The 20343-nt window shown below is 48.7% G+C and overlaps 11 non-coding genes across 11 annotated transcripts; all 11 read left to right on the top strand.

Annotated features, from left to right (window-relative positions):
- Window positions 1–1258: 1258 nt before the first annotated feature.
- Window positions 1259–1350, top strand: trnay-gua (transfer RNA tyrosine (anticodon GUA)). The gene is given in 2 exon segments: window positions 1259–1295; window positions 1315–1350. It is a non-coding gene; the product is annotated as a tRNA-Tyr (tRNA).
- A 1331-nt stretch (window positions 1351–2681) lies between these two features.
- trnay-gua (transfer RNA tyrosine (anticodon GUA)) lies at window positions 2682–2773 on the top strand. The gene is given in 2 exon segments: window positions 2682–2718; window positions 2738–2773. It is a non-coding gene; the product is annotated as a tRNA-Tyr (tRNA).
- A 1331-nt stretch (window positions 2774–4104) lies between these two features.
- On the top strand, window positions 4105–4196 carry trnay-gua (transfer RNA tyrosine (anticodon GUA)). The gene is given in 2 exon segments: window positions 4105–4141; window positions 4161–4196. It is a non-coding gene; the product is annotated as a tRNA-Tyr (tRNA).
- A 1331-nt stretch (window positions 4197–5527) lies between these two features.
- trnay-gua (transfer RNA tyrosine (anticodon GUA)) lies at window positions 5528–5619 on the top strand. The gene is given in 2 exon segments: window positions 5528–5564; window positions 5584–5619. It is a non-coding gene; the product is annotated as a tRNA-Tyr (tRNA).
- Window positions 5620–6950: 1331 nt separating this feature from the next.
- On the top strand, window positions 6951–7042 carry trnay-gua (transfer RNA tyrosine (anticodon GUA)). Its single transcript is given in 2 exon segments — window positions 6951–6987; window positions 7007–7042. It is a non-coding gene; the product is annotated as a tRNA-Tyr (tRNA).
- A 1331-nt stretch (window positions 7043–8373) lies between these two features.
- On the top strand, window positions 8374–8465 carry trnay-gua (transfer RNA tyrosine (anticodon GUA)). Its single transcript is given in 2 exon segments — window positions 8374–8410; window positions 8430–8465. It is a non-coding gene; the product is annotated as a tRNA-Tyr (tRNA).
- Window positions 8466–9796: 1331 nt separating this feature from the next.
- Window positions 9797–9888, top strand: trnay-gua (transfer RNA tyrosine (anticodon GUA)). The gene is given in 2 exon segments: window positions 9797–9833; window positions 9853–9888. It is a non-coding gene; the product is annotated as a tRNA-Tyr (tRNA).
- Window positions 9889–11219: 1331 nt separating this feature from the next.
- On the top strand, window positions 11220–11311 carry trnay-gua (transfer RNA tyrosine (anticodon GUA)). The gene is given in 2 exon segments: window positions 11220–11256; window positions 11276–11311. It is a non-coding gene; the product is annotated as a tRNA-Tyr (tRNA).
- Window positions 11312–12642: 1331 nt separating this feature from the next.
- trnay-gua (transfer RNA tyrosine (anticodon GUA)) lies at window positions 12643–12734 on the top strand. The gene is given in 2 exon segments: window positions 12643–12679; window positions 12699–12734. It is a non-coding gene; the product is annotated as a tRNA-Tyr (tRNA).
- A 2754-nt stretch (window positions 12735–15488) lies between these two features.
- Window positions 15489–15580, top strand: trnay-gua (transfer RNA tyrosine (anticodon GUA)). The gene is given in 2 exon segments: window positions 15489–15525; window positions 15545–15580. It is a non-coding gene; the product is annotated as a tRNA-Tyr (tRNA).
- Window positions 15581–16911: 1331 nt separating this feature from the next.
- Window positions 16912–17003, top strand: trnay-gua (transfer RNA tyrosine (anticodon GUA)). Its single transcript is given in 2 exon segments — window positions 16912–16948; window positions 16968–17003. It is a non-coding gene; the product is annotated as a tRNA-Tyr (tRNA).
- The last annotated feature ends 3340 nt before the right edge of the window (window positions 17004–20343 follow it).

The following is a 20343-nucleotide window of genomic DNA, read 5'->3' as shown; positions in this document are numbered from 1 at the left end:
ACGAAGGAGCAGGACACCACTTTTCTCGTCTCAAACCTGAATGCACTCTGCATCCACCTTCACACAGCTGTTATGCTTGAGCATTTGTGTCTGCTCACCAGCACAGAGTTTTTTTAAATTTCAAAATTTGCATATAAAAATTTGTACAGTCCATTCAAAAGCAGTTCAGTACATTTAGCTGCGGTCAGCAATCCCATACACTACATTTGGGTGCTGACGGCAGTTCCGTTCGATACATTTCCTTGCTTTTCAGTTCAAGTACAATTCGGTACAATATGGGATACATTGTAGTACATTCAACAAACTGCAGAGCAGCAACACTTCAAAGCACTCAGCACTCCCTTTCAGGCAAAACAAGTTGGCTATCAGTCAGACAGCGCTGTCGCCTGCTCCCTCACACACAGGGCGGCCGCTACTTTCCGGTCACCTCGCTTCCCTTCCACGGTCTCGTGCTCTTCTCGGCTTCTTTCTTCGTTACTGTGGCTTCGCGTCCTGCTGTTGCTCGCTCGCTGCTGCTCCGCAATGTCGATTGGATACAAGGAGTGGGCCAGTTCTCTGATGGTCGTGGAGCAGCTTGGAGACGAGTGCGAAAAGGCGACTGAGAAGCAAATGAGGGAAACCTGCAAGAAGCTACTGGGGAATTAGCTCAAATGGTAGAGCGCTCGCTTAGCATGTGAGTGATAGGGGGATCGATGCCTGCATTCTCCACTCTGCTTTTGGCTCAGAGCAATTCTCCAGAAAGAAATGTGGTCTCACGTGTCACTGAGTTCACGCCAGATGGGTCAAAGCACAGCAAACCTTTTTCTGCCATGTCATAAGCAAGACGTCTTGATTTTTGCAAAGATGGATATATGAGGCGAGAGAAGCCAAAAGAACGACTTGCGAGCATTGATTGCTTTTCTGAGCATTTGACTCAGGACCTTCGATTGAGCAGACTGATATGCTGCCTGCTGCGCGAAGAAGGCACTTGCCATGCAAGCGGCCAGGCAGCACGACCAAGTCGGGCAGCTTGCAAGGTCTTTAAATTCAGAATGCGCAGCTTGCAAAAAATCTGCGAGCCTGATAAGAAGTCAAAGCTACACTCTTGTGATTGTTAGTCACACGCGTTTTCCAGGCTGTAAAGAGTAGCTGGCGGTTGACAGTCCCACCACGCTGCAGCATGGGCTGGTACTGAAGACGCACAGGCCACGCCACGAGTCCAGATGCGTCAACATGCTCACGGAAAACAATCATCGCACAGAAAAATCTTTGGTGCTTCCCTTCGATAGCTCAGTTGGTAGAGCGGAGGACTGTAGTGGAATACTCAGCAAAGTCATCCTTAGGTCGCTGGTTCAATTCCGGCTCGAAGGAGCTAGTGTCCTTTTGGATTAAGCAGCAATTCGCTCAAACCAGTTCTCATCACTTTATGGTGCATCATGTTGCCACGAAGGAGCAGGACACCACTTTTCTCGTCTCAAACCTGAATGCACTCTGCATCCACCTTCACACAGCTGTTATGCTTGAGCATTTGTGTCTGCTCACCAGCACAGAGTTTTTTTAAATTTCAAAATTTGCATATAAAAATTTGTACAGTCCATTCAAAAGCAGTTCAGTACATTTAGCTGCAGTCAGCAATCCCATACACTACATTTGGGTGCTGACGGCAGTTCCGTTCGATACATTTCCTTGCTTTTCAGTTCAAGTACAATTCGGTACAATATGGGATACATTGTAGTACATTCAACAAACTGCAGAGCAGCAACACTTCAAAGCACTCAGCACTCCCTTTCAGGCAAAACAAGTTGGCCATCAGTCAGACAGCGCTGTCGCCTGCTCCCTCACACACAGGGCGGCCGCTACTTTCCGGTCACCTCGCTTCCCTTCCACGGTCTCGTGCTCTTCTCGGCTTCTTTCTTCGTTACTGTGGCTTCGCGTCCTGCTGTTGCTCGCTCGCTGCTGCTCCGCAATGTCGATTGGATACAAGGAGTGGGCCAGTTCTCTGATGGTCGTGGAGCAGCTTGGAGACGAGTGCGAAAAGGCGACTGAGAAGCAAATGAGGGAAACCTGCAAGAAGCTACTGGGGAATTAGCTCAAATGGTAGAGCGCTCGCTTAGCATGTGAGTGATAGGGGGATCGATGCCTGCATTCTCCACTCTGCTTTTGGCTCAGAGCAATTCTCCAGAAAGAAATGTGGTCTCACGTGTCACTGAGTTCACGCCAGATGGGTCAAAGCACAGCAAACCTTTTTCTGCCATGTCATAAGCAAGACGTCTTGATTTTTGCAAAGATGGATATATGAGGCGAGAGAAGCCAAAAGAACGACTTGCGAGCATTGATTGCTTTTCTGAGCATTTGACTCAGGACCTTCGATTGAGCAGACTGATATGCTGCCTGCTGCGCGAAGAAGGCACTTGCCATGCAAGCGGCCAGGCAGCACGACCAAGTCGGGCAGCTTGCAAGGTCTTTAAATTCAGAATGCGCAGCTTGCAAAAAATCTGCGAGCCTGATAAGAAGTCAAAGCTACACTCTTGTGATTGTTAGTCACACGCGTTTTCCAGGCTGTAAAGAGTAGCTGGCGGTTGACAGTCCCACCGCGCTGCAGCATGGGCTGGTACTGAAGACGCACAGGCCACGCCACGAGTCCAGATGCGTCAACATGCTCACGGAAAACAATCATCGCACAGAAAAATCTTTGGCGCTTCCCTTCGATAGCTCAGTTGGTAGAGCGGAGGACTGTATTGTAATAGTCAGCAAAGTCATCCTTAGGTCGCTGGTTCAATTCCGGCTCGAAGAAGCTAGTGTACTTTTGGATTAAGCAGCAATTCGCTCAAACCAGTTCTCATCACTTTATGGTGCATCATGTTGCCACGAAGGAGCAGGACACCACTTTTCTCGTCTCAAACCTGAATGCACTCTGCATCCACCTTCACACAGCTGTTATGCTTGAGCATTTGTGTCTGCTCACCAGCACAGAGTTTTTTTAAATTTCAAAATTTGCATATAAAAATTTGTACAGTCCATTCAAAAGCAGTTCAGTACATTTAGCTGCGGTCAGCAATCCCATACACTACATTTGGGTGCTGACGGCAGTTCCGTTCGATACATTTCCTTGCTTTTCAGTTCAAGTACAATTCGGTACAATATGGGATACATTGTAGTACATTCAACAAACTGCAGAGCAGCAACACTTCAAAGCACTCAGCACTCCCTTTCAGGCAAAACAAGTTGGCCATCAGTCAGACAGCGCTGTCGCCTGCTCCCTCACACACAGGGCGGCCGCTACTTTCCGGTCACCTCGCTTCCCTTCCACGGTCTCGTGCTCTTCTCGGCTTCTTTCTTCGTTACTGTGGCTTCGCGTCCTGCTGTTGCTCGCTCGCTGCTGCTCCGCAATGTCGATTGGATACAAGGAGTGGGCCAGTTCTCTGATGGTCGTGGAGCAGCTTGGAGACGAGTGCGAAAAGGCGACTGAGAAGCAAATGAGGGAAACCTGCAAGAAGCTACTGGGGAATTAGCTCAAATGGTAGAGCGCTCGCTTAGCATGTGAGTGATAGGGGGATCGATGCCTGCATTCTCCACTCTGCTTTTGGCTCAGAGCAATTCTCCAGAAAGAAATGTGGTCTCACGTGTCACTGAGTTCACGCCAGATGGGTCAAAGCACAGCAAACCTTTTTCTGCCATGTCATAAGCAAGACGTCTTGATTTTTGCAAAGATGGATATATGAGGCGAGAGAAGCCAAAAGAACGACTTGCGAGCATTGATTGCTTTTCTGAGCATTTGACTCAGGACCTTCGATTGAGCAGACTGATATGCTGCCTGCTGCGCGAAGAAGGCACTTGCCATGCAAGCGGCCAGGCAGCACGACCAAGTCGGGCAGCTTGCAAGGTCTTTAAATTCAGAATGCGCAGCTTGCAAAAAATCTGCGAGCCTGATAAGAAGTCAAAGCTACACTCTTGTGATTGTTAGTCACACGCGTTTTCCAGGCTGTAAAGAGTCGCTGGCGGTTGACAGTCCCACCGCGCTGCAGCATGGGCTGGTACTGAAGACGCACAGGCCACGCCACGAGTCCAGATGCGTCAACATGCTCACGGAAAACAATCATCGCACAGAAAAATCTTTGGCGCTTCCCTTCGATAGCTCAGTTGGTAGAGCGGAGGACTGTAGTGGAATACTCAGCAAAGTCATCCTTCGGTCGCTGGTTCAATTCCGGCTCGAAGGAGCTAGTGTACTTTTGGATTAAGCAGCAATTCGCTCAAACCAGTTCTCATCACTTTATGGTGCATCATGTTGCCACGAAGGAGCAGGACACCACTTTTCTCGTCTCAAACCTGAATGCACTCTGCATCCACCTTCACACAGCTGTTATGCTTGAGCATTTGTGTCTGCTCACCAGCACAGAGTTTTTTTAAATTTCAAAATTTGCATATAAAAATTTGTACAGTCCATTCAAAAGCAGTTCAGTACATTTAGCTGCGGTCAGCAATCCCATACACGACATTTGGGTGCTGACGGCAGTTCCGTTCGATACATTTCCTTGCTTTTCAGTTCAAGTACAATTCGGTACAATATGGGATACATTGTAGTACATTCAACAAACTGCAGAGCAGCAACACTTCAAAGCACTCAGCACTCCCTTTCAGGCAAAACAAGTTGGCCATCAGTCAGACAGCGCTGTCGCCTGCTCCCTCACACACAGGGCGGCCGCTACTTTCCGGTCACCTCGCTTCCCTTCCACGGTCTCGTGCTCTTCTCGGCTTCTTTCTTCGTTACTGTGGCTTCGCGTCCTGCTGTTGCTCGCTCGCTGCTGCTCCGCAATGTCGATTGGATACAAGGAGTGGGCCAGTTCTCTGATGGTCGTGGAGCAGCTTGGAGACGAGTGCGAAAAGGCGACTGAGAAGCAAATGAGGGAAACCTGCAAGAAGCTACTGGGGAATTAGCTCAAATGGTAGAGCGCTCGCTTAGCATGTGAGTGATAGGGGGATCGATGCCTGCATTCTCCACTCTGCTTTTGGCTCAGAGCAATTCTCCAGAAAGAAATGTGGTCTCACGTGTCACTGAGTTCACGCCAGATGGGTCAAAGCACAGCAAACCTTTTTCTGCCATGTCATAAGCAAGACGTCTTGATTTTTGCAAAGATGGATATATGAGGCGAGAGAAGCCAAAAGAACGACTTGCGAGCATTGATTGCTTTTCTGAGCATTTGACTCAGGACCTTCGATTGAGCAGACTGATATGCTGCCTGCTGCGCGAAGAAGGCACTTGCCATGCAAGCGGCCAGGCAGCACGACCAAGTCGGGCAGCTTGCAAGGTCTTTAAATTCAGAATGCGCAGCTTGCAAAAAATGTGCGAGCCTGATAAGAAGTCAAAGCTACACTCTTGTGATTGTTAGTCACACGCGTTTTCCAGGCTGTAAAGAGTAGCTGGCGGTTGACAGTCCCACCGCGCTGCAGCATGGGCTGGTACTGAAGACGCACAGGCCACGCCACGAGTCCAGATGCGTCAACATGCTCACGGAAAACAATCATCGCACAGAAAAATCTTTGGTGCTTCCCTTCAATAGCTCAGTTGGTAGAGCGGAGGACTGTAGTGGAATACTCAGCAAAGTCATCCTTAGGTCGCTGGTTCAATTCCGCCTCGAAGGAGCTAGTGTCCTTTTGGATTAAGCAGCAATTCGCTCAAACCAGTTCTCATCACTTTATGGTGCATCATGTTGCCACGAAGGAGCAGGACACCACTTTTCTCGTCTCAAACCTGAATGCACTCTGCATCCACCTTCACACAGCTGTTATGCTTGAGCATTTGTGTCTGCTCACCAGCACAGAGTTTTTTTAAATTTCAAAATTTGCATATAAAAATTTGTACAGTCCATTCAAAAGCAGTTCAGTACATTTAGCTGCAGTCAGCAATCCCATACACTACATTTGGGTGCTGACGGCAGTTCCGTTCGATACATTTCCTTGCTTTTCAGTTCAAGTACAATTCGGTACAATATGGGATACATTGTAGTACATTCAACAAACTGCAGAGCAGCAACACTTCAAAGCACTCAGCACTCCCTTTCAGGCAAAACAAGTTGGCTATCAGTCAGACAGCGCTGTCGCCTGCTCCCTCACACACAGGGCGGCCGCTACTTTCCGGTCACCTCGCTTCCCTTCCACGGTCTCGTGCTCTTCTCGGCTTCTTTCTTCGTTACTGTGGCTTCGCGTCCTGCTGTTGCTCGCTCGCTGCTGCTCCGCAATGTCGATTGGATACAAGGAGTGGGCCAGTTCTCTGATGGTCGTGGAGCAGCTTGGAGACGAGTGCGAAAAGGCGACTGAGAAGCAAATGAGGGAAACCTGCAAGAAGCTACTGGGGAATTAGCTCAAATGGTAGAGCGCTCGCTTAGCATGTGAGTGATAGGGGGATCGATGCCTGCATTCTCCACTCTGCTTTTGGCTCAGAGCAATTCTCCAGAAAGAAATGTGGTCTCACGTGTCACTGAGTTCACGCCAGATGGGTCAAAGCACAGCAAACCTTTTTCTGCCATGTCATAAGCAAGACGTCTTGATTTTTGCAAAGATGGATATATGAGGCGAGAGAAGCCAAAAGAACGACTTGCGAGCATTGATTGCTTTTCTGAGCATTTGACTCAGGACCTTCGATTGAGCAGACTGATATGCTGCCTGCTGCGCGAAGAAGGCACTTGCCATGCAAGCGGCCAGGCAGCACGACCAAGTCGGGCAGCTTGCAAGGTCTTTAAATTCAGAATGCGCAGCTTGCAAAAAATCTGCGAGCCTGATAAGAAGTCAAAGCTACACTCTTGTGATTGTTAGTCACACGCGTTTTCCAGGCTGTAAAGAGTAGCTGGCGGTTGACAGTCCCACCACGCTGCAGCATGGGCTGGTACTGAAGACGCACAGGCCACGCCACGAGTCCAGATGCGTCAACATGCTCACGGAAAACAATCATCGCACAGAAAAATCTTTGGTGCTTCCCTTCGATAGCTCAGTTGGTAGAGCGGAGGACTGTAGTGGAATACTCAGCAAAGTCATCCTTAGGTCGCTGGTTCAATTCCGGCTCGAAGGAGCTAGTGTCCTTTTGGATTAAGCAGCAATTCGCTCAAACCAGTTCTCATCACTTTATGGTGCATCATGTTGCCACGAAGGAGCAGGACACCACTTTTCTCGTCTCAAACCTGAATGCACTCTGCATCCACCTTCACACAGCTGTTATGCTTGAGCATTTGTGTCTGCTCACCAGCACAGAGTTTTTTTAAATTTCAAAATTTGCATATAAAAATTTGTACAGTCCATTCAAAAGCAGTTCAGTACATTTAGCTGCAGTCAGCAATCCCATACACTACATTTGGGTGCTGACGGCAGTTCCGTTCGATACATTTCCTTGCTTTTCAGTTCAAGTACAATTCGGTACAATATGGGATACATTGTAGTACATTCAACAAACTGCAGAGCAGCAACACTTCAAAGCACTCAGCACTCCCTTTCAGGCAAAACAAGTTGGCTATCAGTCAGACAGCGCTGTCGCCTGCTCCCTCACACACAGGGCGGCCGCTCCTTTCCGGTCACCTCGCTTCCCTTCCACGGTCTCGTGCTCTTCTCGGCTTCTTTCTTCGTTACTGTGGCTTCGCGTCCTGCTGTTGCTCGCTCGCTGCTGCTCCGCAATGTCGATTGGATACAAGGAGTGGGCCAGTTCTCTGATGGTCGTGGAGCAGCTTGGAGACGAGTGCGAAAAGGCGACTGAGAAGCAAATGAGGGAAACCTGCAAGAAGCTACTGGGGAATTAGCTCAAATGGTAGAGCGCTCGCTTAGCATGTGAGTGATAGGGGGATCGATGCCTGCATTCTCCACTCTGCTTTTGGCTCAGAGCAATTCTCCAGAAAGAAATGTGGTCTCACGTGTCACTGAGTTCACGCCAGATGGGTCAAAGCACAGCAAACCTTTTTCTGCCATGTCATAAGCAAGACGTCTTGATTTTTGCAAAGATGGATATATGAGGCGAGAGAAGCCAAAAGAACGACTTGCGAGCATTGATTGCTTTTCTGAGCATTTGACTCAGGACCTTCGATTGAGCAGACTGATATGCTGCCTGCTGCGCGAAGAAGGCACTTGCCATGCAAGCGGCCAGGCAGCACGACCAAGTCGGGCAGCTTGCAAGGTCTTTAAATTCAGAATGCGCAGCTTGCAAAAAATCTGCGAGCCTGATAAGAAGTCAAAGCTACACTCTTGTGATTGTTAGTCACACGTGTTTTCCAGGCTGTAAAGAGTAGCTGGCGGTTGACAGTCCCACCGTGCTGCAGCATGGGCTGGTACTGAAGACGCACAGGCCACGCCACGAGTCCAGATGCGTCAACATGCTCACGGAAAACAATCATCGCACAGAAAAATCTTTGGCGCTTCCCTTCGATAGCTCAGTTGGTAGAGCGGAGGACTGTAGTGGAATACTCAGCAAAGTCATCCTTAGGTCGCTGGTTCAATTCCGGCTCGAAGGAGCTAGTGTCCTTTTGGATTAAGCAGCAATTCGCTCAAACCAGTTCTCATCACTTTATGGTGCATCATGTTGCCACGAAGGAGCAGGACACCACTTTTCTCGTCTCAAACCTGAATGCACTCTGCATCCACCTTCACACAGCTGTTATGCTTGAGCATTTGTGTCTGCTCACCAGCACAGAGTTTTTTTAAATTTCAAAATTTGCATATAAAAATTTGTACAGTCCATTCAAAAGCAGTTCAGTACATTTAGCTGCGGTCAGCAATCCCATACACTACATTTGGGTGCTGACGGCAGTTCCGTTCGATACATTTCCTTGCTTTTCAGTTCAAGTACAATTCGGTACAATATGGGATACATTGTAGTACATTCAACAAACTGCAGAGCAGCAACACTTCAAAGCACTCAGCACTCCCTTTCAGGCAAAACAAGTTGGCTATCAGTCAGACAGCGCTGTCGCCTGCTCCCTCACACACAGGGCGGCCGCTACTTTCCGGTCACCTCGCTTCCCTTCCACGGTCTCGTGCTCTTCTCGGCTTCTTTCTTCGTTACTGTGGCTTCGCGTCCTGCTGTTGCTCGCTCGCTGCTGCTCCGCAATGTCGATTGGATACAAGGAGTGGGCCAGTTCTCTGATGGTCGTGGAGCAGCTTGGAGACGAGTGCGAAAAGGCGACTGAGAAGCAAATGAGGGAAACCTGCAAGAAGCTACTGGGGAATTAGCTCAAATGGTAGAGCGCTCGCTTAGCATGTGAGTGATAGGGGGATCGATGCCTGCATTCTCCACTCTGCTTTTGGCTCAGAGCAATTCTCCAGAAAGAAATGTGGTCTCACGTGTCACTGAGTTCACGCCAGATGGGTCAAAGCACAGCAAACCTTTTTCTGCCATGTCATAAGCAAGACGTCTTGATTTTTGCAAAGATGGATATATGAGGCGAGAGAAGCCAAAAGAACGACTTGCGAGCATTGATTGCTTTTCTGAGCATTTGACTCAGGACCTTCGATTGAGCAGACTGATATGCTGCCTGCTGCGCGAAGAAGGCACTTGCCATGCAAGCGGCCAGGCAGCACGACCAAGTCGGGCAGCTTGCAAGGTCTTTAAATTCAGAATGCGCAGCTTGCAAAAAATCTGCGAGCCTGATAAGAAGTCAAAGCTACACTCTTGTGATTGTTAGTCACACGTGTTTTCCAGGCTGTAAAGAGTAGCTGGCGGTTGACAGTCCCACCGCGCTGCAGCATGGGCTGGTACTGAAGACGCACAGGCCACGCCACGAGTCCAGATGCGTCAACATGCTCACGGAAAACAATCATCGCACAGAAAAATCTTTGGCGCTTCCCTTCGATAGCTCAGTTGGTAGAGCGGAGGACTGTAGTGGAATACTCAGCAAAGTCATCCTTAGGTCGCTGGTTCAATTCCGGCTCGAAGGAGCTAGTGTCCTTTTGGATTAAGCAGCAATTCGCTCAAACCAGTTCTCATCACTTTATGGTGCATCATGTTGCCACGAAGGAGCAGGACACCACTTTTCTCGTCTCAAACCTGAATGCACTCTGCATCCACCTTCACACAGCTGTTATGCTTGAGCATTTGTGTCTGCTCACCAGCACAGAGTTTTTTTAAATTTCAAAATTTGCATATAAAAATTTGTACAGTCCATTCAAAAGCAGTTCAGTACATTTAGCTGCGGTCAGCAATCCCATACACTACATTTGGGTGCTGACGGCAGTTCCGTTCGATACATTTCCTTGCTTTTCAGTTCAAGTACAATTCGGTACAATATGGGATACATTGTAGTACATTCAACAAACTGCAGAGCAGCAACACTTCAAAGCACTCAGCACTCCCTTTCAGGCAAAACAAGTTGGCTATCAGTCAGACAGCGCTGTCGCCTGCTCCCTCACACACAGGGCGGCCGCTACTTTCCGGTCACCTCGCTTCCCTTCCACGGTCTCGTGCTCTTCTCGGCTTCTTTCTTCGTTACTGTGGCTTCGCGTCCTGCTGTTGCTCGCTCGCTGCTGCTCCGCAATGTCGATTGGATACAAGGAGTGGGCCAGTTCTCTGATGGTCGTGGAGCAGCTTGGAGACGAGTGCGAAAAGGCGACTGAGAAGCAAATGAGGGAAACCTGCAAGAAGCTACTGGGGAATTAGCTCAAATGGTAGAGTGCTCGCTTAGCATGTGAGTGATAGGGGGATCGATGCCTGCATTCTCCACTCTGCTTTTGGCTCAGAGCAATTCTCCAGAAAGAAATGTGGTCTCACGTGTCACTGAGTTCACGCCAGATGGGTCAAAGCACAGCAAACCTTTTTCTGCCATGTCATAAGCAAGACGTCTTGATTTTTGCAAAGATGGATATATGAGGCGAGAGAAGCCAAAAGAACGACTTGCGAGCATTGATTGCTTTTCTGAGCATTTGACTCAGGACCTTCGATTGAGCAGACTGATATGCTGCCTGCTGCGCGAAGAAGGCACTTGCCATGCAAGCGGCCAGGCAGCACGACCAAGTCGGGCAGCTTGCAAGGTCTTTAAATTCAGAATGCGCAGCTTGCAAAAAATCTGCGAGCCTGATAAGAAGTCAAAGCTACACTCTTGTGATTGTTAGTCACACGCGTTTTCCAGGCTGTAAAGAGTAGCTGGCGGTTGACAGTCCCACCGCGCTGCAGCATGGGCTGGTACTGAAGACGCACAGGCCACGCCACGAGTCCAGATGCGTCAACATGCTCACGGAAAACAATCATCGCACAGACAAATCTTTGGCGCTTCCCTTCGATAGCTCAGTTGGTAGAGCGGAGGACTGTAGTGGAATACTCAGCAAAGTCATCCTTAGGTCGCTGGTTCAATTCCGGCTCGAAGGAGCTAGTGTCCTTTTGGATTAAGCAGCAATTCGCTCAAACCAGTTCTCATCACTTTATGGTGCATCATGTTGCCACGAAGGAGCAGGACACCACTTTTCTCGTCTCAAACCTGAATGCACTCTCCATCCACCTTCACACAGCTGTTATGCTTGAGCATTTGTGTCTGCTCACCAGCACAGAGTTTTTTTAAATTTCAAAATTTGCATATAAAAATTTGTACAGTCCATTCAAAAGCAGTTCAGTACATTTAGCTGCGGTCAGCAATCCCATACACTACATTTGGGTGCTGACGGCAGTTCCGTTCAATACATTTCCTTGCTTTTCAGTTCAAGTACAATTCGGTACAATATGGGATACATTGTAGTACATTCAACAAACTGCAGAGCAGCAACACTTCAAAGCACTCAGCACTCCCTTTCAGGCAAAACAAGTTGGCTATCAGTCAGACAGCGCTGTCGCCTGCTCCCTCACACACAGGGCGGCCGCTACTTTCCGGTCACCTCGCTTCCCTTCCACGGTCTCGTGCTCTTCTCGGCTTCTTTCTTCGTTACTGTGGCTTCGCGTCCTGCTGTTGCTCGCTCGCTGCTGCTCCGCAATGTCGATTGGATACAAGGAGTGGGCCAGTTCTCTGATGGTCGTGGAGCAGCTTGGAGACGAGTGCGAAAAGGCGACTGAGAAGCAAATGAGGGAAACCTGCAAGAAGCTACTGGGGTATTAGCTCAAATGGTAGAGCGCTCGCTTAGCATGTGAGTGATAGGGGGATCGATGCCTGCATTCTCCACTCATCTTTTGGCTCAGAGCAATTCTCCAGAAAGAAATGTGGTCTCACGTGTCACTGAGTTCACGCCAGATGGGTCAAAGCACAGCAAACCTTTTTCTGCCATGTCATAAGCAAGACGTCTTGATTTTTGCAAAGATGGATATATGAGGCGAGAGAAGCCAAAAGAACGACTTGCGAGCATTGATTGCTTTTCTGAGCATTTGACTCAGGACCTTCGATTGAGCAGACTGATATGCTGCCTGCTGCGCGAAGAAGGCACTTGCCATGCAAGCGGCCAGGCAGCACGACCAAGTCGGGCAGCTTGCAAGGTCTTTAAATTCAGAATGCGCAGCTTGCAAAAAATCTGCGAGCCTGATAAGAAGTCAAAGCTACACTCTTGTGATTGTTAGTCACACGCGTTTTCCAGGCTGTAAAGAGTAGCTGGCGGTTGACAGTCCCACCGCGCTGCAGCATGGGCTGGTACTGAAGACGCACAGGCCACGCCACGAGTCCAGATGCGTCAACATGCTCACGGAAAACAATCATCGCACAGAAAAATCTTTGGCGCTTCCCTTCGATAGCTCAGTTGGTAGAGCGGAGGACTGTAGTGGAATACTCAGCAAAGTCATCCTTAGGTCGCTGGTTCAATTCCGGCTCGAAGGAGCTAGTGTACTTTTGGATTAAGCAGCAATTCGCTCAAACCAGTTCTCATCACTTTATGGTGCATCATGTTGCCACGAAGGAGCAGGACACCACTTTTCTCGTCTCAAACCTGAATGCACTCTGCATCCACCTTCACACAGCTGTTATGCTTGAGCATTTGTGTCTGCTCACCAGCACAGAGTTTTTTTAAATTTCAAAATTTGCATATAAAAATTTGTACAGTCCATTCAAAAGCAGTTCAGTACATTTAGCTGCGGTCAGCAATCCCATACACTACATTTGGGTGCTGACGGCAGTTCCGTTCGATACATTTCCTTGCTTTTCAGTTCAAGTACAATTCGGTACAATATGGGATACATTGTAGTACATTCAACAAACTGCAGAGCAGCAACACTTCAAAGCACTCAGCACTCCCTTTCAGGCAAAACAAGTTGGCTATCAGTCAGACAGCGCTGTCGCCTGCTTTGTCACACACAGGGCGGCCGCTACTTTCCGGTCACCTCGCTTCCCTTCCACGGTCTCGTGCTCTTCTCGGCTTCTTTCTTCGTTACTGTGGCTTCGCGTCCTGCTGTTGCTCGCTCGCTGCTGCTCCGCAATGTCGATTGGATACAAGGAGTGGGCCAGTTCTCTGATGGTCGTGGAGCAGCTTGGAGACGAGTGCGAAAAGGCGACTGAGAAGCAAATGAGGGAAACCTGCAAGAAGCTACTGGGGAATTAGCTCAAATGGTAGAGCGCTCGCTTAGCATGTGAGTGATAGGGGGATCGATGCCTGCATTCTCCACTCTGCTTTTGGCTCAGAGCAATTCTCCAGAAAGAAATGTGGTCTCACGTGTCACTGAGTTCACGCCAGATGGGTCAAAGCACAGCAAACCTTTTTCTGCCATGTCATAAGCAAGACGTCTTGATTTTTGCAAAGATGGATATATGAGGCGAGAGAAGCCAAAAGAACGACTTGCGAGCATTGATTGCTTTTCTGAGCATTTGACTCAGGACCTTCGATTGAGCAGACTGATATGCTGCCTGCTGCGCGAAGAAGGCACTTGCCATGCAAGCGGCCAGGCAGCACGACCAAGTCGGGCAGCTTGCAAGGTCTTTAAATTCAGAATGCGCAGCTTGCAAAAAATCTGCGAGCCTGATAAGAAGTCAAAGCTACACTCTTGTGATTGTTAGTCACACGTGTTTTCCAGGCTGTAAAGAGTAGCTGGCGGTTGACAGTCCCACCGCGCTGCAGCATGGGCTGGTACTGAAAACGCACAGGCCACGCCACGAGTCCAGATGCGTCAACATGCTCACGGAAAACAATCATCGCACAGAAAAATCTTTGGCGCTTCCCTTCGATAGCTCAGTTGGTAGAGCTGAGTACTGTAATGGAATACTCAGCAAAGTCATCCTTAGGTCGCTGGTTCAATTCTGACTCGAAGGAGCTAGTGTACTTTTGGATTAAGCAGCAATTCGCTCAAACCAGTTCTCATCACTTTATGGTGCATCATGTTGCCACGAAGGAGCAGGACACCACTTTTCTCGTCTCAAACCTGAATGCACTCTGCATCCACCTTCACACAGCTGTTATGCTTGAGCATTTGTGTCTGCTCACCAGCACAGAGTTTTTTTAAATTTCAAAATTTGCATATAAAAATTTGTACAGTCCATTCAAAAGCAGTTCAGTACATTTAGCTGCAGTCAGCAATCCCATACACTACATTTGGGTGCTGACGGCAGTTCCGTTCGATACATTTCCTTGCTTTTCAGTTCAAGTACAATTCGGTACAATATGGGATACATTGTAGTACATTCAACAAACTGCAGAGCAGCAACACTTCAAAGCACTCAGCACTCCCTTTCAGGCAAAACAAGTTGGCCATCAGTCAGACAGCGCTGTCGCCTGCTCCCTCACACACAGGGCGGCCGCTACTTTCCGGTCACCTCGCTTCCCTTCCACGGTCTCGTGCTCTTCTCGGCTTCTTTCTTCGTTACTGTGGCTTCGCGTCCTGCTGTTGCTCGCTCGCTGCTGCTCCGCAATGTCGATTGGATACAAGGAGTGGGCCAGTTCTCTGATGGTCGTGGAGCAGCTTGGAGACGAGTGCGAAAAGGCGACTGAGAAGCAAATGAGGGAAACCTGCAAGAAGCTACTGGGGAATTAGCTCAAATGGTAGAGTGCTCGCTTAGCATGTGAGTGATAGGGGGATCGATGCCTGCATTCTCCACTCTGCTTTTGGCTCAGAGCAATTCTCCAGAAAGAAATGTGGTCTCACGTGTCACTGAGTTCACGCCAGATGGGTCAAAGCACAGCAAACCTTTTTCTGCCATGTCATAAGCAAGACGTCTTGATTTTTGCAAAGATGGATATATGAGGCGAGAGAAGCCAAAAGAACGACTTGCGAGCATTGATTGCTTTTCTGAGCATTTGACTCAGGACCTTCGATTGAGCAGACTGATATGCTGCCTGCTGCGCGAAGAAGGCACTTGCCATGCAAGCGGCCAGGCAGCACGACCAAGTCGGGCAGCTTGCAAGGTCTTTAAATTCAGAATGCGCAGCTTGCAAAAAATCTGCGAGCCTGATAAGAAGTCAAAGCTACACTCTTGTGATTGTTAGTCACACGCGTTTTCCAGGCTGTAAAGAGTAGCTGGCGGTTGACAGTCCCACCGCGCTGCAGCATGGGCTGGTACTGAAGACGCACAGGCCACGCCACGAGTCCAGATGCGTCAACATGCTCACGGAAAACAATCATCGCACAGACAAATCTTTGGCGCTTCCCTTCGATAGCTCAGTTGGTAGAGCGGAGGACTGTAGTGGAATACTCAGCAAAGTCATCCTTAGGTCGCTGGTTCAATTCCGGCTCGAAGGAGCTAGTGTCCTTTTGGATTAAGCAGCAATTCGCTCAAACCAGTTCTCATCACTTTATGGTGCATCATGTTGCCACGAAGGAGCAGGACACCACTTTTCTCGTCTCAAACCTGAATGCACTCTCCATCCACCTTCACACAGCTGTTATGCTTGAGCATTTGTGTCTGCTCACCAGCACAGAGTTTTTTTAAATTTCAAAATTTGCATATAAAAATTTGTACAGTCCATTCAAAAGCAGTTCAGTACATTTAGCTGCGGTCAGCAATCCCATACACTACATTTGGGTGCTGACGGCAGTTCCGTTCAATACATTTCCTTGCTTTTCAGTTCAAGTACAATTCGGTACAATATGGGATACATTGTAGTACATTCAACAAACTGCAGAGCAGCAACACTTCAAAGCACTCAGCACTCCCTTTCAGGCAAAACAAGTTGGCTATCAGTCAGACAGCGCTGTCGCCTGCTCCCTCACACACAGGGCGGCCGCTACTTTCCGGTCACCTCGCTTCCCTTCCACGGTCTCGTGCTCTTCTCGGCTTCTTTCTTCGTTACTGTGGCTTCGCGTCCTGCTGTTGCTCGCTCGCTGCTGCTCCGCAATGTCGATTGGATACAAGGAGTGGGCCAGTTCTCTGATGGTCGTGGAGCAGCTTGGAGACGAGTGCGAAAAGGCGACTGAGAAGCAAATGAGGGAAACCTGCAAGAAGCTACTGGGGAATTAGCTCAAATGGTAGAGCGCTCGCTTAGCATGTGAGTGATAGGGGGATCGATGCCTGCATTCTCCACTCATCTTTTGGCTCAGAGCAATTCTCCAGAAAGAAATGTGGTCTCACGTGTCACTGAGTTCACGCCAGATGGGTCAAAGCACAGCAAACCTTTTTCTGCCATGTCATAAGCAAGACGTCTTGATTTTTGCAAAGATGGATATATGAGGCGAGAGAAGCCAAAAGAACGACTTGCGAGCATTGATTGCTTTTCTGAGCATTTGACTCAGGACCTTCGATTGAGCAGACTGATATGCTGCCTGCTGCGCGAAGAAGGCACTTGCCATGCAAGCGGCCAGGCAGCACGACCAAGTCGGGCAGCTTGCAAGGTCTTTAAATTCAGAATGCGCAGCTTGCAAAAAATCTGCGAGCCTGATAAGAAGTCAAAGCTACACTCTTGTGATTGTTAGTCACACGCGTTTTCCAGGCTGTAAAGAGTAGCTGGCGGTTGACAGTCCCACCGCGCTGCAGCATGGGCTGGTACTGAAGACGCACAGGCCACGCCACGAGTCCAGATGCGTCAACATGCTCACGGAAAACAATCATCGCACAGAAAAATCTTTGGCGCTTCCCTTCGATAGCTCAGTTGGTAGAGCGGAGGACTGTAGTGGAATACTCAGCAAAGTCATCCTTAGGTCGCTGGTTCAATTCCGGCTCGAAGGAGCTAGTGTACTTTTGGATTAAGCAGCAATTCGCTCAAACCAGTTCTCATCACTTTATGGTGCATCATGTTGCCACGAAGGAGCAGGACACCACTTTTCTCGTCTCAAACCTGAATGCACTCTGCATCCACCTTCACACAGCTGTTATGCTTGAGCATTTGTGTCTGCTCACCAGCACAGAGTTTTTTTAAATTTCAAAATTTGCATATAAAAATTTGTACAGTCCATTCAAAAGCAGTTCAGTACATTTAGCTGCGGTCAGCAATCCCATACACTACATTTGGGTGCTGACGGCAGTTCCGTTCGATACATTTCCTTGCTTTTCAGTTCAAGTACAATTCGGTACAATATGGGATACATTGTAGTACATTCAACAAACTGCAGAGCAGCAACACTTCAAAGCACTCAGCACTCCCTTTCAGGCAAAACAAGTTGGCTATCAGTCAGACAGCGCTGTCGCCTGCTTTGTCACACACAGGGCGGCCGCTACTTTCCGGTCACCTCGCTTCCCTTCCACGGTCTCGTGCTCTTCTCGGCTTCTTTCTTCGTTACTGTGGCTTCGCGTCCTGCTGTTGCTCGCTCGCTGCTGCTCCGCAATGTCGATTGGATACAAGGAGTGGGCCAGTTCTCTGATGGTCGTGGAGCAGCTTGGAGACGAGTGCGAAAAGGCGACTGAGAAGCAAATGAGGGAAACCTGCAAGAAGCTACTGGGGAATTAGCTCAAATGGTAGAGCGCTCGCTTAGCATGTGAGTGATAGGGGGATCGATGCCTGCATTCTCCACTCTGCTTTTGGCTCAGAGCAATTCTCCAGAAAGAAATGTGGTCTCACGTGTCACTGAGTTCACGCCAGATGGGTCAAAGCACAGCAAACCTTTTTCTGCCATGTCATAAGCAAGACGTCTTGATTTTTGCAAAGATGGATATATGAGGCGAGAGAAGCCAAAAGAACGACTTGCGAGCATTGATTGCTTTTCTGAGCATTTGACTCAGGACCTTCGATTGAGCAGACTGATATGCTGCCTGCTGCGCGAAGAAGGCACTTGCCATGCAAGCGGCCAGGCAGCACGACCAAGTCGGGCAGCTTGCAAGGTCTTTAAATTCAGAATGCGCAGCTTGCAAAAAATCTGCGAGCCTGATAAGAAGTCAAAGCTACACTCTTGTGATTGTTAGTCACACGTGTTTTCCAGGCTGTAAAGAGTAGCTGGCGGTTGACAGTCCCACCGCGCTGCAGCATGGGCTGGTACTGAAAACGCACAGGCCACGCCACGAGTCCAGATGCGTCAACATGCTCACGGAAAACAATCATCGCACAGAAAAATCTTTGGCGCTTCCCTTCGATAGCTCAGTTGGTAGAGCTGAGTACTGTAATGGAATACTCAGCAAAGTCATCCTTAGGTCGCTGGTTCAATTCTGACTCGAAGGAGCTAGTGTACTTTTGGATTAAGCAGCAATTCGCTCAAACCAGTTCTCATCACTTTATGGTGCATCATGTTGCCACGAAGGAGCAGGACACCACTTTTCTCGTCTCAAACCTGAATGCACTCTGCATCCACCTTCACACAGCTGTTATGCTTGAGCATTTGTGTCTGCTCACCAGCACAGAGTTTTTTTAAATTTCAAAATTTGCATATAAAAATTTGTACAGTCCATTCAAAAGCAGTTCAGTACATTTAGCTGCAGTCAGCAATCCCATACACTACATTTGGGTGCTGACGGCAGTTCCGTTCGATACATTTCCTTGCTTTTCAGTTCAAGTACAATTCGGTACAATATGGGATACATTGTAGTACATTCAACAAACTGCAGAGCAGCAACACTTCAAAGCACTCAGCACTCCCTTTCAGGCAAAACAAGTTGGCTATCAGTCAGACAGCGCTGTCGCCTGCTCCCTCACACACAGGGCGGCCGCTACTTTCCGGTCACCTCGCTTCCCTTCCACGGTCTCGTGCTCTTCTCGGCTTCTTTCTTCGTTACTGTGGCTTCGCGTCCTGCTGTTGCTCGCTCGCTGCTGCTCCGCAATGTCGATTGGATACAAGGAGTGGGCCAGTTCTCTGATGGTCGTGGAGCAGCTTGGAGACGAGTGCGAAAAGGCGACTGAGAAGCAAATGAGGGAAACCTGCAAGAAGCTACTGGGGAATTAGCTCAAATGGTAGAGCGCTCGCTTAGCATGTGAGTGATAGGGGGATCGATGCCTGCATTCTCCACTCTGCTTTTGGCTCAGAGCAATTCTCCAGAAAGAAATGTGGTCTCACGTGTCACTGAGTTCACGCCAGATGGGTCAAAGCACAGCAAACCTTTTTCTGCCATGTCATAAGCAAGACGTCTTGATTTTTGCAAAGATGGATATATGAGGCGAGAGAAGCCAAAAGAACGACTTGCGAGCATTGATTGCTTTTCTGAGCATTTGACTCAGGACCTTCGATTGAGCAGACTGATATGCTGCCTGCTGCGCGAAGAAGGCACTTGCCATGCAAGCGGCCAGGCAGCACGACCAAGTCGGGCAGCTTGCAAGGTCTTTAAATTCAGAATGCGCAGCTTGCAAAAAATCTGCGAGCCTGATAAGAAGTCAAAGCTACACTCTTGTGATTGTTAGTCACACGTGTTTTCCAGGCTGTAAAGAGTAGCTGGCGGTTGACAGTCCCACCGCGCTGCAGCATGGGCTGGTACTGAAAACGCACAGGCCACGCCACGAGTCCAGATGCGTCAACATGCTCACGGAAAACAATCATCGCACAGAAAAATCTTTGGCGCTTCCCTTCGATAGCTCAGTTGGTAGAGCTGAGTACTGTAATGGAATACTCAGCAAAGTCATCCTTAGGTCGCTGGTTCAATTCTGACTCGAAGGAGCTAGTGTACTTTTGGATTAAGCAGCAATTCGCTCAAACCAGTTCTCATCACTTTATGGTGCATCATGTTGCCACGAAGGAGCAGGACACCACTTTTCTCGTCTCAAACCTGAATGCACTCTGCATCCACCTTCACACAGCTGTTATGCTTGAGCATTTGTGTCTGCTCACCAGCACAGAGTTTTTTTAAATTTCAAAATTTGCATATAAAAATTTGTACAGTCCATTCAAAAGCAGTTCAGTACATTTAGCTGCGGTCAGCAATCCCATACACTACATTTGGGTGCTGACGGCAGTTCCGTTCGATACATTTCCTTGCTTTTCAGTTCAAGTACAATTCGGTACAATATGGGATACATTGTAGTACATTCAACAAACTGCAGAGCAGCAACACTTCAAAGCACTCAGCACTCCCTTTCAGGCAAAACAAGTTGGCTATCAGTCAGACAGCGCTGTCGCCTGCTCCCTCACACACAGGGCGGCCGCTACTTTCC

The sequence above is a fragment of the Pristiophorus japonicus genome, unplaced genomic scaffold (assembly GCF_044704955.1).
Source record: "Pristiophorus japonicus isolate sPriJap1 unplaced genomic scaffold, sPriJap1.hap1 HAP1_SCAFFOLD_207, whole genome shotgun sequence".
NCBI lineage: Eukaryota > Metazoa > Chordata > Chondrichthyes > Pristiophoridae > Pristiophorus > Pristiophorus japonicus.
This window is presented reverse-complemented; position numbering and strand designations above follow the sequence as displayed.